Source organism: Phoca vitulina, unplaced genomic scaffold, assembly GCF_004348235.1.
Source record: "Phoca vitulina isolate PV1807 unplaced genomic scaffold, GSC_HSeal_1.0 scaffold2, whole genome shotgun sequence".
In the NCBI taxonomy this organism is placed as follows: Eukaryota; Metazoa; Chordata; class Mammalia; order Carnivora; family Phocidae; genus Phoca; species Phoca vitulina.
In genome coordinates this window covers 21148352-21164954 of record NW_022589705.1, presented here as the reverse complement: position 1 = coordinate 21164954, position 16603 = coordinate 21148352, and the positions used below count along the sequence as shown (strand labels likewise).

At 38.8% G+C, this 16603-nt stretch overlaps 1 pseudogene; it reads right to left on the bottom strand.

The window, feature by feature from the left end:
• Nucleotides 1–339: 339 nt before the first annotated feature.
• LOC116639627 lies at nucleotides 340–796 on the bottom strand (annotated as a pseudogene).
• Between the last annotated feature and the right edge of the window lie 15807 nt (nucleotides 797–16603).

Here is a 16603-nt window from a genome sequence, read left to right as displayed (position 1 = left end):
ATGCAAGCAGTTTAACAATTCAATTAAGTAACATTACTTGCAACCTACAGTGTGCAAAGCATTATGGGGGATACATAAATAAGACACTGTGGTAGTCCTTAAGAAATTTTCAATATAGTCTGTCATGTACATATTTTTGGGGAGGGAGATGAAATATTTTAATCTGATGGTAACACATAATACTGTATAGGGAGCACTCCCAGCTCCAAGAGTTCCCCTTCAGATTACAAGGGAATTCTTAATAATAACTGGATTTGCTAGAGCCTGGCCCCCTGCCCATGGGAAGGAGAGACAGACAATGGAGATGGAGTGGGCAAAGCTCTGAGGTCTGCTCTCTTGTCACTCACAGATCCAGTTCTGAGCAGAACTCTTGTAATCCACCAGCTCCTCAGGTTGAAACCACAAGCCAATCTCCTTTTCTGCACTCTCACGGAATCGCTGCCATGGATAATGTTCCTGCCAATGTGGATTCAGAGGTCCCCATGGATGGTCCCAGGCTTGGAGTCTATAGGGTTGGTCTCCACGAGGCTCACTCGGCTTGTCTTCACCACATTCGGCTCCTCCCAGACCATGGCAACCACAGGCCCTGATTGCATGTACTTCACCAGGCCGGCAAAGAATGGATGGTCCTTTAGGTCGATGTAGTGTTCCTTGAGAAGGTCTTCAGAAGCCTGAATGAATTTCATAGCAATCAGGCAGAATCCCTTTTGCTCAAAACACTTGATGATCTCTCCCACCAGGCTGCGCTGGACCCCATCAGGCTTGATGACAATAAGGTGCATTCACTGTTGGCCATGGTCCTGGGGATAGAGAGCCCTCCAACTGTTCAGGCTACAACTCCATCTGGTGCCACCCTGTCATGTACATATTTAACCATGATACAAGTTAGACTGGGATAAGACTTAGAACCAATATACACATGATGGAATGTGAATAGTGGCAAAATAACAGCAAACAATTCTACTGATAAGGAAAATCTGTGTCCTAAGATGGCCGACCAAGCCAGCGAGAGAGTCCCAGTCCTTGCCCCGGGGCTTTTCCAGGTTCTTCTCCCCGCTCTGCTTCCCGCATGCACCCATCCGGGTTCTTCTCACTGCCCCGCTTCGCAAGCGCACCAAAAGTGCCAAGTATGTGGAAGTAGAAGTGTATAAATTACCCCCTTTGTTTGTGCTGGGGGCTCAGATCTTTGGAGATCACCCTCCTCTAAGCCCACGGGCATTAAATAAACCTTCTATCCTCCAAGATCTGCGAGTGCCACTTGGTTCTTCCGTCGGGCGATCCAGTCCAGGTTCCATAACACTATAGCGCTTGCTATGTGCCACAAACTTTTCTAAGCACTTCACAAAAATTAACTCATTTAGTCCTCACAACAAACCTTTGAGTTAGGCACTATTGTTATCTCCAATTTGAATGTGAAGAAACTGAGTCACAGATGGTGAAGTAACTCAGAGATAGCTAACTGACCAAGACTTTTTCTTGCTTTCCTTGCAGGACAGAGCGTTGTTACTGAGAAGCAGCTACCACCTGTAGAAAATGTTGAGGTTGTAGAAGAGGGTGGAGCCACAAGATGGAACATGGATTCCTGATACCACGAGAAAGATTGGACTTTGCAAAAAAAAAAGTGGTGTCAAATGTGGAGAGATACAAAATTGGATGATTTATGGAAAGAGGCACAAAAAGTTCAATAATTAGAACATCAATGGTATTTTTAAAAAAGATTTATTTATTTTAGAGGGAAAGAGAGAGAGAGAGAGCATGGTTGGAGGGGTAAAGGGAATCTTCAAGCACACGCCTCGCTGAGCATGGAGCCCCACATGGGACTAGATCCCACAACCCAGGAGATCATGACCTGAGCCGGAACCAAGAGTGGGATGTTCAACCCACTGAGCCACCCAGGCGCCCCTGGTATTTTTAAGTAAGTGGTTCATGGAAGTAGTAATACATGGAAATGGTTTCCAAATTATACCTAATTACAGAAAGAATAGGACACAATAAAGTGAGGATAGTAAGCAAAACCTGCTCTTCTGAGGCGTTTGGTGTTGGTGGCCAGGAGAGTGAGGATGAGATTAGGTATAGGGTATGTTTTAAAAGGAGAGCATTACCAAATAAGCATGGAGTAGATTTAAGAATGACTGTGGGATGGAAGGAGTCAAGGGAGACAGACTGAAGATGTAATCACCCTTTATACTATATGTTCTGTACACTCCTGGTAGCCTAGGAAATTGGCCAAAAATGCAGTTTTTTTTGTTAGTTATAGTGATTGGACACCATTGTGTGAGAAAACATATGGCTTGATAGTGATCTCCCCTCTTTACTTTTTATTTAACTTTATTTTAATTAATTAATTTTTATTTATTTAATTTGTTATATATCTTCCCTCTCTTTATTGAAGGTCCAGAGTCTGAAAGATTGCCAAAAATTTCATCAGGAAACATTGAAGTGATATTGAAATGGACCAAATGTTGAAAAATTTTAAAAGTTCTTCCTTGGCTTCCCTAAAGGGACTCCCTGGGTTCACTTCCTTCTCTGTCTTGGTGTTGAGCTAATTTCCTTCCCTCTTTGGATCACAATCACAAATGAAGTAGATCCATCAGCTAATGAAGAGCTTGAGCTAATTGTTCAATGTTTGGCCCCTTTCAATATCATTTCAATGTCTTCTGATGAAATTTTTGGCAATTTTTCAGGCTCTAGACCTTCAATATAGAAAGTACTAAAACACACACACACATTCACACACATTCACTTACACGTACATGCACATGCACATACCACTCCAGTCAAATAATTATAATACACAAAATCTGTAGTTTTGAGCAATTTCCTTTATTACCTAAATATATAATATATATTGTGAATCAAGTAACTTTAATTACCTTAACTTTATTAAAACAACAACATTAGTACTTGTCTAACTTGTTATTTGCACGTTATACTTTCAAAAAAGAGGGAACTTATCACATAGCACCAGTAATATGTTAAATGAAGTAAATGTAATTAAACATGAGCTTTAACACATTATCTCATTTAACCCTCACAGAAATCCCATGAAACAGGTATTATTATGCTGTTTTACAGCTGAAGAAACATGCTAAGTTACTTATCTAAGGTCACACAGGGTGGAGAGGAAAAGCCTGTTCTTGAATGGATTCCAGGTATCTGACTAGTACCTTCCCCTGCCTTATACTGGTTTCGTTTGTACTTAAAATTGAAAGTAGAAGGCAAGTATAAACTTAAACCCCACTGTGCTATTAAAAATCATGTTTTTTTTAGTGTAATGACTTCTAAAAACTGTTCACAGTCTTGTACTGTGGCTTAACACCTCAGCAGAAATAGCTCTTGGCACTTCCAAGGTGGGACCAGTTTATACAGCCTAAAAATGCCCTCAAATAAGGCTACTTAGTAGCAACTCTACTGACAACTTCTTGAGTGTAAAATACAAAGAAAGTTTAGATGGGAAGGAATAATTTTGTGCGGGGGAAATATTATTAGCAGCCTCAGAGTCAACATGTTCTTAGCATGAAAAAACAATGTTCCTGAAGAAAAAACAGCAATGTGGATTTATTGATACTGGTCTCTACTACCCTCCTGGAGTAATTGATAATCAGTTACTTTACTGTTCTCGATATCTTTTCCATTTGTACCATAACAACCATAATAACAGCTCAAATGGATTCATGCAATCATTTATTTCTTCAAGAAACCCTTTTTAAGCAATTATTTGGTGCCAAGCCCTGGGATTAGCACTTAGGATTCGAAGATGAATGGAGTGCCTAATCTATTCCCTTCAGGCTCTTGTTCTCTAGTGCATGTATTTTAGGTACTTAGGTACCCATGCAAGTGGTATTATACTTAGGAACTTTAAAAAGCATTGTACAAGAAATCATATTAATGATAACCTGGCATCATGCTCCGAACTAATCATTGTCCCAGATGACTCCAATTCTAAACTTTCCCAGGGGAGAAACAGCCTTATATAGCACTTCTCTACCCTCCCATCTCCTTTCCCCACCAGCTGGTACAATGTCTTGGACCTAGTAACTGGCCAAAAATATTGATTAAATTCTTTCTTTCTTTTTTTTTTTTAAGATTTTTATTTATTTATTTGACAGAGAGAGAGATAGCGAGAGCAGGAACACAAGCAGGGGGAGTGGGAGAGGGAGAAGCAGGCTTCCTGCCGAGCAAGGAGCCCGATGTGGGACCCGATCCCAGGACCCTGGGATCATGACCTGAGCCGAAGGCAGACGCTTAACGACTGAGCCACCCAGGCGCCCGATTAAATTATTTCTTGATTGGCTTTTGGTGATCTTTATCTTTCAAGGTACAGACTTTGCATTTTCCTCCATGGCAATGATGATTTTTAATGATTGGTTAGAGGGGAGCCTGGGTGGTTCAGTTGGTTAAGCGTTTGCCATCGGCTCAGGTCATGATCTTGGGGTCCTGGGATAAAGCCACAGGTCAGGCTCTCTGCTCAGCAGGGAGTCTACTTTTCCCTCTCCTTCTGCCTCGCCTCCCGCTCGTGATCTCTCTCTCTCAAATTAAAAAAAAATCTTTAGAAAAATAATCGGTTAGATTCCTTCTTTCATCAAACACTGACGAGTGCTCCTAGATGTCCTAGGTAGTTTATGGATAGTTGTCATTGCGTTCAATTTACATCTAAACAAAGATGACTTGGTATGATGTCAAAACTATTTCTTAAGGTCAGTAAATCAGGCAGTGTCAACATAATGCCAGCACCATTAAATGATCTAACTTTTAGTTTTTATTTATTTTTTAATTTATTTTTAGAAGATTTTTATTTATTTATTTGACAAAGAGAGAGACTGCGAGAAAGGGAACACAAGCAAGGGGAGTGGGAGAGGGAGAAGCAGGCTTCCCGCTGAGCAGGGAGCCCGATGTGAGGGGGCTCGATCCCAGGACCCTGGGATCATGACCTGAGTTGAAGGCAGACGATTAACGACTGAGCCACCCAGGCGCCCCATTAATTTTTTTTTTTTTAAGGAGGCTCCACACCCAGCATGGAGTCCAACACAGGGCTTGGACTCACGACCCTGAGATCACGACCTGAGCTGAGATCAAGAGTCAGATGCTCAACTGACTGAGCCACCCAGGTGCCCCAAGTGATCTAACTTTTAAATGCACATGGGTGCTTTATGTTTGTCCATCCAGGGAAGGAGAAAAAACTGAGGAACCCAAAACTTGCTTGGCCATAGTTGGCAAATCACTCAGTCATTTGTCTTGCCTCTTTAAGAAGCTTTGGCCAAAAAACAAATCAAGCATATCTAAAGCTGACGAAGTAGCTAAAGCTTCAAAAGCAAAACAAAGCCCAGAAAGTGATAAATCCCTTTGCTTAAAAACAAAACCAAAGAAAGTTAAGTGACTTTAAGAGAAAAGCTTTTGTTTAGCAGCCAGGGATATGCCACATAGTATTTTGGGAGATTGGGGATGAGAATTTAGCTTGTATAAATGATCCCACTGTTTTAATGAATGATTATGAAATGACCAGCAAAAAGCATATTGTTGTCTCATTTCGATCAGGGATTAAGGTAATCCAGTGGAAAAAGTTTGATAATTAAACAGCTCCAGGAAAACTGATGTTTACTTAAAAAAAATTAAAACTAAGCCATTCTTCTCATCATATAATTTAGGTGACAACATTTTTTGTTTGTTTATTTTCATGAAAGCCACTTTATTCTTTATCAGTTAGGGCTCACTCTTTACTGGAAAGTTGGAATTATGTGCCCCAAAGTTGATGATGTACCTTGTAATGCATTGCAATGCAATAAGATTGGCTTGAAGAGTTTAAGGTCATGTCATAATTAATTGGATTTTGAATCAGCTCTTCTTTTGGAGGATTCTCTGTGGTAAATGCCACCATATTTAGTGTGTGTGTGTGTGTGTGTGTGTGTGTGTGTGTGTGTGTCCTTTCTGAAATATTTAGCCTCGTGGACCCCTCTTTACTTATCGAAATACTCTCTACCATTGGATGCCATGATAGCTAACTTTCTTGACTTTTTCCCATCCTTTTACTTCTTAGTCTCCTTTGTGGGGGTTCTCTGCTTCAGCTCATCTTTTTAATATGAATCCTTCTCAACTTTCTGCCCAGGTTCCTTTTGCATCACTCTCCACCTGCTCCTTGAGTGATCTTGGTAATGACTTCAAATCTTTTTTTCACATCAGCCTCTTAAGCTCCCTTTAACTGCCTTTATGGACTTCTCTACTTTGTTGTTTCTCAGACACCTAAATTTCAGTGTGTTAAAAACTAAGGTTGTTATTTCCTCTCCAAACTCGTCCCTTTTTCTTTGCTCACTATTATTGTTAAATGCCAACTTCCCAAATATCACCAGCCTAGCAGAACCTGTTGAGATAAAATTCAGTTTATTATGTTAAATTAATTAGACAAGAAGGTCATTAGACTGAGGTGGCTTTAATGCCTTAGTAGCCTATGTAAGCAAACAGAAAACCTAAGCCTGTAAGTGCCTCAAGGTCAAGAAATCAAAACCGAAGGACAGCCCATCAAATAATTTCCTTGCTTTGCTTATATCCCTTCTCTATAAAAGTCTTGCCCTTAGCTCCTGTTGATGGAGTATTCCTAACCACTTCTGGTTTGATCACTGCCTGATTTGGATCGAATTTTGCTCAAATAAACTCTTAAAAATTTTAATATGGCTCCGTTTATCTTTTAGTAATTGCTTACTGAGGTAAGAGAGAATTTTCTCTCAATAGAACTTTGATAGTGTCTGGGAACAAAAAGCAAGACTTGAATTTATTGAGAGTTGAAACTTTGGTTTAAGATGTAATTCAATGTGGGGACTTGATAGGATCAAATAAGGATCCCCATACAACCATCCAGGATTGGTGGAACCAGTAAGGTGAACATTTTTGAAGGAAGGGATTCAAAGATTCTCAGGGCACAAACTATTGATGGGTTCCAAGGAAAAGTTGGTGGGCATTTCCAGAAGTTTCTATAACAAACAATCAAGCTATTTGCCTGAGCTAGGGTCTTCTGGAAGGGTCAAGTTTTACCAATGAAGAAAATAGAAGATTAAACCATGCTAATATCAACAATAAATTATGTGTGTGTGCAGGCGATGAGTAGTTTCCATCCTCAGTATCTAATCTGTGTGTGGAGGTAGGTGGGTTGGTTCTCATTATGCACAAACTTGTTTTGGACAACTGGGCAGCTGATGGCTATGAAAACATACAGTTGCTTCACATATTCATATAGATCTCTCTCACAATTTCTCCAAAGAATCCATTCACAAATGATCATTGCTAACAAAAATTCCTTTTAATACATATTTAATTTAGTAGCTTGTACATCTAAGAGAATGAATTCTAGCCCCATCCGTGATCTCCCTGCACAGCTCTTTGGTCCCTAATATACATCATGTCCATAACTCTGTAATACTGTCCATGATGCTAGGAAACTTTTTAATCAAATTTTGCATGTATATTTTCCCCGATTCATTGAAAAATCCTTGAAGGCAGTTCTTAGAGCAATACCTGCAGAACAGATCATAGGAGTTCAGTAAATACATGTTGAAAGAATCCAGTTTGATGGTTGTGTGGTTATTCTTCACATGAAGTAATTTTTTTGGTGAAAACATGTGGAGTGACTTGTTTCATTCATTTTAGTTGCTTTAGGTGTTTAAAAGTCATTAACTCCTCATGCCATTATGTAGTTCCAATGTGCATAATTGTCTGAAGGCCTGGAGGCATTGTCATAATATATGGTGAAGAGCATAAGCTTTGAGTCAGCCTGATTTGGGCCCCTCACTAGCTATGGGATTTGGGGACAGTATTTTGGATTTCTAGACCTCGTTTTTCCTCTGTAACATGTCAAGACAATTATACCTGACCATATCTGTTTCCTAGGGCTGCCATTACAAACTGAGTGGTTTAAAATAATAAATTTATTGTCTCATGGTTTGGGAAGCTAGACATATGAAGTGCTCCACCTGAAACCTATAGGTTTGCCTCTTTCCAACTTCCGGCAGACTGCTGGCGGTCTTTGGCATTCACCGGCTCTGGTTGCATGACTTCAATCTCCGCTTCTGTTGTCACAGGTGTTCTCCCTGGGTCTGTGTCTTCGCCTCGCCATCTTCTCACAAGGACAGCAGTTATATCAGATGCTCACCCTACTCCAGTATGATCTCCTTTTAAATTAATCACATCTGCAATGACCCTATATCCAAATAAATTTACATGCTGAGTTATTGGAGGTTAGACTTGAATACATCCATTTTTGGGGTGGGGGGTCAACTTCAACCCATAACACTGACATATGGAATTCTTGTTTTAACTAGAATGACAAAGGAGTTGTTTGGCATCTAAGAGGTGTCACAAAATTAGATTTTTTTTTCCTTCCTCCCTTTGTGCTGGGTTATAATTATGGTGACTGTTCATGACTGATTTTAGTCTGTCCCAACGCCCTTCTGTTTTTCAGAAAATGTGCACTACATGTGGGGAAAGTTGGGTCATTGCTTTGATCCCTGGTGATCCTCATCCTCATGCCACTCTCTGAGGACATGAGCGAATTGATGTTATTTGGTAATTTTGTTTAGAGAATCATTTACTTGTCCTTGATGCGGTGTTCATCCATCGTTGGCTTCTTTCTTTGTCACTTTGTTAGTCTTGCTGTGTTCCCTTCCACACCACAATATGCTTTTGTGCCGGAGGAAGCCAGCTCACTCCAGGGAGAGGTTTGGCACCCCCCCCCCCACCGGAGGACCCCCACCAGCCCAGCTCTGACACAGCGGAGGCAAGGCGGCTCCGGGAGCCACAAACCATCCTGTCACGGCTGCTGATAGAAGGGTGGTTGGTTTTAATTGTAATACTTTACTTTTGGCCATGCTTACCTCCTGCCAGATTTCTAACTCCCTTAACATTTAAGATTGCCAAATCAGGCCATCTGTAAACATGAAAAGTTGTAAAACTGGGGTCTCTCACCAAAGTGATAGTTTTAATATTTTGAATAGAAGAAAGGCTGATTTTCCCAGTCCTGAAAGTCCCAGACTGTATAGTTTGGAGTGAGCATACTCTCTCCATCCTTCACCCTCTGCAGTTCCTAGGGATTTCTGGCTGTGGGTGGATTTTGGTTTGATGATCATCTTTTAAACATTTCCTTTTTTTCTGTCAAGAATGTGCCTTGGCAACTGTTGTGGTGAAGCCCAGCACCTTTCGTGAGCCAGAAAGGTGAAAACTGGGCCGACAGGACAGCCCCAGCTCTCTGCTGTCGGTGAGTTATTCTGTTTATTCTACATATGTTTCCTTTTAATTAAAATGTCATTTTTAATTAAAAATGAAATGTCAAGAAGGAAAAAAAATTGGCAAAGTCTGGACTATTGCAATGAATGCAGGCAGAAAAAGTCGGTAGAGAGAAAAAACTTTGAAAGGACGAGAACAGTATCTTATTCACCATTTTGGCAAAAAAGAAAAATCAAGAAGAGGCTTGGAGGGGTTAGAATGCCCTTTGTTGTTCATGGCACATATGCACGTCTTCTTTGTAGCATGTTCCCATAATTAAAAAATATATTTTTGATGTGTGGGCACATGCTTTAAGTTAATGAGTGATGCTGATGGGTACCACATTTTTCGAGTGACAGAGCCACTAATGAGATAGAGCATTGGCTGCAGAGGGCACCAATAAATTGTGTAAAACACCCCTGCTGGCCGTTTATTTAATTTATTTTACAGAAGTGTAATGCCTTATAGTTTAATATGGAGCTTTTATTTTGTTATAAAGACCCAAGCCTACAATGGGCTTTTCAAGAATTATGCACCGTTTATGCCTCCTATTTCAGCATTGCTCTGATACAGCATGTTCCATGTTATGATTAAATCCTCAAAGGGATGCTTCCCTAGGCAAGTAAATTCCATAAAAGCAACTGCACTGGGGTATACATCGTCTCTCCTAGACAGTAGGAGCTGACAAGTGGTTAGGAAGATGGTGGGCGTGGAGAAATGAGCTGTGGGGGAATGACAAAGCGTAGTTTTGGTACTGAATAGGGAGAGACCAAGGGGAGTTAGCGTCTCCCCAGCAGGTAGTACCTTACTGTGGCCTTCCATCACCTTTTTCGTTCTTTTGGTGGGGCTGAGAAACTTCCCCTCCTTCTCCATGTTTTCCCACTTTGGCTTTATTTTCTTCCCTCTGTGGTGCCATGCTTTTCCCTTCTGACTTAGGTCTTTGCATACCCTCTTTCACCCCACTTAAAATGCAATCGCGCCCATACTGTCCCCTAATTCCCCATGTAGCTACTCCTTCTCATCCTTTGGGTCTCAGTTTATAAAATCGATTCTCAGTATAAACCAAATCTATCCTGTAATTTCCTTTCCTCTACCGCTAATAGGTTCTGTGATCACCCCTGACCCCAACAGTTATATGCTTTCATAACACCCTGGACTTCTCCTTTGTAGCACTTACAGGTTCTGTGATCACCCCTGACCCCAACAGTTATATGCTTTCATAACACCCTGGACTTCTCCTTTGTAGCACTTACAGCAACTGTGATTAAATGTTTAATTGCCAACTTGACTTGCTTGCATTTTCTAGAATGTAAGTTCCAGGAGGGCAGGAACTGTGCCTATCCTGTGCTTAGGGCTGTGTCCCTAGTACCTGGCACAATGTCTTGTACATAGTAAGTGTTAGATAAATCTTTGCTGTTTAATGAAGTTTGCTCGCAGTAAAGTAAGACTCCATAAGTATTTGGTTGTATGGTTTGCTGAAAAGCGAGTTAAAAGTAGTATAGGTTTACAGAGATTATGAAAGGGCTTTACTAACAGTCAAGCTGTTTAGTTTGAGCTCTGTCTAGATTAGCTTTAGCTCTGTCTCCAGTTCTACTGTGATCTAGAAAATGATAATAGTGCTTAGAGTTTGATTGTCTAATGATACGGAAAAGAAATGTAATTTATGGAGACATAATTCAGTAAACCTACACTGAGATTCTACTTTGTGCTGGGCAGTGTGCTTGGAATCTGCTATCCCTACATTTTAGGAGTTCTCAATTTAATAAAATTTGTTGAGCAAGTGAGAATAAAAGCACATTTTTATGCTGGCTGCATATAATACCCCCACCCCAAGTAAATGTTATCTAGAGGAAAAGGAAAGTCAAATGTTGCCAAATTCTTAACTGGGTCTATAAGGAAATTATGCTTGTATCTATTTACAAAACCAACCTGACAGAGATTGAAATGCTTGTTTACCTTATTAGCTGATTAATTAGTATGAAATGACTCCTTTGTCGAAAAAAAAATAATAAAATGGTGGAAATAGCATTAGGTATAATTTAATTTCCCTAATTTAATTAGGTATATTTTAATTTCCCAGTCCTCAATTTTGTAAATATAAGTAATAAAAGTAAAGACATCTCCTGTCCATTTCACTGAATATTTTTTGACAGTTATCTTTGAAAAATTATTGAAAAGATTTCCCCAATTTTTCTTTATCACCAAGCTAGTCAAGAAGTTCTGCCTTGTGTCCAATTGAAATCTCTCCTGCTTTATTAAACCAATTTCTGCTTGTTTGCTTCTCTGTATCCATGGAGAACAACTGATCAGCTTCCTTCATATAAAACCCTTTATATTCTTGGAGACAGTAATTTCCTGTGAAATATTTAGTTGAAAGTTCCATAAACTTTAAGAGAAAAAAAAGGCTGTGGTTAGTTTGTACTCACAAAAATATTACTGCAAAGCTTTGGACATAAAGATAGTTACATTTACTTTTCCGTGTGACAAATTAACTTTAACCCTGTTTTTAATAGCATTTTGAGTGCTATCATAATACATTTAAATCACGTATTTCCTGTCAAGCATGGTTAATTATTTTGAAAGTGTGTGCATTATAGCAACTTTTTTTTGGCTTCTCTTAATGTCTTGGTAAATCTCTTCAACTGTATTCTATAATTTAAATTTATAATTGTCCCAATATGAATTATTACTCATTTCGAATTGATTTTGGCGATTTGATTCTAAAGCCTTGAAATCTGATTATGGATAACCAATAAGAAAACATCCATGTGAGATACAGTAAAAAATGCTGTCTTTTAAGGGTGAGCAATTTGATTTCAGGAGAAGGTTTTTGTTTTTTTTTTTTTAATACCTTATCCCTAGCATTAATTTTAGAAGTTCGTAGTTGTCTACAGCAGCTTAAGAAATCCAAACAATTAGGTAACAACAAGGTAATATGTCGCTGAAGCTGCAAACATTGGTATGGTGACCTAGATGGGCAGATATTTTCTGGGATTGACAGCACATGGTATTAACTATCTCCTGATATCTTTATTCTTTACATTACAGGAGCTCTTCTCCTTGGAAGTTCTATGATTGGAGTGGTCTTTATACAAATTAACAAAAAGTCCTGCCCAAGTGTTTCCTTGGTTTTGGTGAAAGGCTGCCCTCTTGTGCAGAGATGAGAAGCAACTGTTAAAAACCTCATCTACCTTATTAGCTGATGCAATGTCTGTTGGATTCTGAAATGGACATTAATACTATGCTTGGAACCCACAGTCATCATTTAGAAATACCAAGAATTCACTCGTAGCTTCCTTTGGATTCCTTGTGCTTTAGAAAAGGATGATGATTTTCATGGTTCTTTATACAACTCGGACCGAAGATAAAATCTGCCTTTCCATGCCAGAAAACAGCCCACTCATAGGAGAAACCTACAGGGTTTCCCTTTCAAAAAATAAACGATGTGCTTACTTCTAATTATAAAACCTTCTGATCTGTTAATTAACAGAATCCTATAACTAAAAGAAAAAGAAGTCAGAGCCACTTCCTTTGGTCTGTTAAAGGTTAGGTCTTGACTTTGTCACTAGTGGGAGAGAAGAAAGTTGGAGACTCCTTCTCAGATTAGCACTTAAAATTGAAAAATTGAGTGCATACACTCTCCCTCCTCCTTCTCCTCTTCCTCTTCCTCCTCCTCCTTCTTCTTCACCTTTGGGTCTTGTATTTCCAAGTATTTAGTTCCATTGAAGAAGTCATGTTTCCAGAATGCATATTTGATAAATAGATAAGACAGATGGATTATTTCTGAGACTTTAATAAGTTTTATTTTATGCAAATGTTTTCTTATGCTTTTTAAATTTAGGGTTCTAAAGAACTTAGCAAATAATCATTGTCACTTAGAAAAGAATTAGTTGACTGTCTTTGTGAAAGTTATGAGTGGTTAAGAATCCTGAGTAATGGTATCTGAACTAATTACTCTGTCTCTAATTCATAACTCATAGAAAGTAGAGGTAAAGCCTTGATGTGGATTATAGTTTAGAATTCCGTGGGGTCTTTAGTCATCGCAGGATGTTTGAGTTCCATCTTTCTGGAAGATAGGAATGACTTCAAAGCAAACAGAGCCTCAAGAAAAACAAAAACATATGTCCACACAAAAAAATGTACACAAATGTTCACAGCAGTATTAATCGCCATAATAGCAGAAAAGTGGAAACAAGCCATCAGTGGACCAAATGCGGTTTATCCATGCATTGGAATATTATTCAGTTATAAAAAGAGACCAAGCACTGATACCTATTCTAACATGGATGAACCTTGAAACATTATGCCGAGTGAAAGAAATCAGACACAAAAGGGTACATAATGCATGATTCCAATTTTATAAAATGTTCAGAACAGGCAGATCCATAAAGATAAAATGTATATTAGTGGTTTCCTAGCACTGGAGGTGATGGGGGGAGAGGGAGGGAGAGAGGGAAAAGGGAGTGACTGTTAGTGGTACAACTTCCTTGGTGTTGCGTGCTTTGCGGACGTGTTAAAAACCATTGCATTGTACATTTTAGATGAATTTTATGGTATTGCAATTAGAGCTCGATAAAGCTGATATAAAAAAGGGAAAAACTCAAAAAAGTTCAAAAAAGCAAAAGAAAAAAACCCCGAAAAACCTCATCGTGTTCTGTAAGAGGTATTTTTCTTCATTTCAGTGGCTGATATTCAGCATTCAAGACTCTTCGTATGCGTGCAGTTAGCCTCAAAGAACCTTCCTTGGTTTTTAAAGATTTTATGTCACTGGTTCAAATCTGCCTTCTTGTTTTATGAGCTTAATTATTATGAATAATATTCCTTCAGACTTTTTTTTCCCCTATTCCAGGACAAAGTGCCTTGGAGGGAATGTAAATATTTTAAGTGTTGTTACAATATTTATATGAGTAGAAACGAAGAGCCACGGGCGGCACTTTGTCCTAATGGATACTAGTACAGACTTGGAGGTCTAACCGATTAAGATTCAAATCCTACTTACGAGCTGTAAAATCTTGCACAAGTTCTCCTGGAGTTTCAGTTTCCTTAGCTAGGGAATGGGGATAGTGGTACCTTCTTCACACAGCTGTTGGTTCACGTTATTAAATGAGCTAATGCATTTTAAGCACTTTGCAAAGTTGCTTAATGCATGGAAATAATTCTATGTATTTAAGTAAGGTGAAGGAATAGAAAACAGCTAACAACTTCCTCAAGCTGCTTTAATGTTAATTAGGGAGTTTCTGCACTGGTCTTTAAAAATAGAAATATTTACAGAGAGTTCAATATTAAGATACATTTTTTTTTTCCTTTAAAAGAAAAGGTAGCTAGAAGCCTGTAAGGAATCATTATCATGGCTTTAGGGGAATGGGCAGAATTATTCTCTTCGGGTCTTATTTTCAAAATAATGGATTTTACTTGTCTTAGAAAATGTTTTCCTGCGTTTCATCACAATCGTAATCAGCACACGACCTGCTTTTTTCCGCAGCAATGGAAACAGCTGGATCACCCATTTTGATGAGGGATTACTCTCCAGTATTTATAGTAACACCCATTTCACCAAGTGGAGTCCAAAAGAAGAAAAAACAAACAAGTGACTTTTCTTATAACAGGTAACTGTTTTCTTTTGTATTAAATTTCCTTGCCTATTGCTCTCACCGGCTTCAGATTCTGAAGCCTGTTTCACCACTCAGGGGACATTTGAAAGCAGCCAAACCAATGCAGCCAATAGAAATTTAATACTGAAAATATAAAGCTTTGCTTTAAATATCCTGTAGAAGCATTAAGCAAAATATTGGGGGATAAAAACGAGCACGTAAACATGCCAAAGACCTTGAGATCTGAACAGAGACTTCATTCGAAGTCAGACATGCATAAATGTGTCTTTTCTCAGGGATATTAATGAAATGGTTAATTCTGTTGTCATGGCAACAAAGAACAGCTGTGATAAAAAAGCTAAAGGTCTATACATAATGCCCAATACAAGGTCTCTCTAGTTCTAAAGCTGATTTTCTTAGCTACAATAGAAGTGAGGTGTTTTCAACATCATCCTAAGCTTTCACATCAAATCCTCCTAGTTAATCCAATAAATAGACCAGTAGCATAAAAAGGAATATATGTTTGCACATTATAAACCTTATAAAAGAAGTTTACCTATGCTCAATCTGAAGAGGGGATCTGGAAAGTAAACATATGCTCCTGCAAAAAATAAAAACCCATACTGAGTAGAAATTGTGAAAAATAAAATATGTCCAAATGGGATATCAGAGTAATTATCAAACACATTATTACCTAGCCAGTCAGTAGGAACGTATCATATTTGAGATAACAGCCTCATCGTGTACCACAACAGCAAGGCAACAGCAAAAAAAAAAAAAAATTCAATTTTTAAAACTCACCAAAACATAATCATATAAAGTGAAGGAGTTTCTTTTTCAGGCCCATCAATGTTGCCTGGGTGAGAGTGAGTTCACTACCATTTGCTGAACATATCACACCAGTGATTCCACCCCAGACTGTGGATGGATTTCAGAGTCTGAGAAAGACCCAGATAATATTTTCTCTTTCTTCACAAACCGCTTCTCTCCACCTTCCGGTTCCTGGGACATGTCCTAGATTTCTTGGTCTTCCTCACCCCTCCTCCTCCTAGGTCTCCATGAGAACTGTCCTCTCCATGGCCTTTCGTGATCTTACCTCAGGCACCCATAGTTTCTCCCCTGCATTCCTGTCATCATTGAATGGGTTTCCAATTTACTCTCCACCCAGAAGTCAAAGCGATCTTTCTAAAACACAAATTGAATTGTGTCACTTGTCTGAAAATCTTTCAGATATTTTCCCTTTACTTTGGAAGAAATCCAAATTTCTTATCTTTTTTAAATTCATCTGTCTTTATTTTTAAAATAAAAGTTATATATGTTTGAGATGTACAACATGATGTTTTGATACACATATGCGTAGAGAAATGAATACTACAGTCAAGCTAATTAACACATCCGTCTCCACACATAGTTACCACTTTATTTTTCTAGCGAAAGCACCTAAAATCGACTCTTAGCAAATTTCCGGTATACAATACAGTATTATTAACTATATTTATGCTGTAATTAGATCTCTAGACTTATTCATCCTGCAAAACTGCAACTCTGTATCTTTTGACCAACACCTCCCCATTTCTCCCAGCTCCCTGCCCCTGGTAAACATGGTTCTATTCTCTGCTTCTATGTATTCGACTTTTTTAGATTCCACATACAAGTAAGATCATGAAGTATTTTTCTCTGTATCCGGCTTATTTCGCTTAGTACAATGTCCTCTGGGTTCATCCATGTTGTTGCAAATGGCAGGATCTCCTTAGAAGGCATTTCAT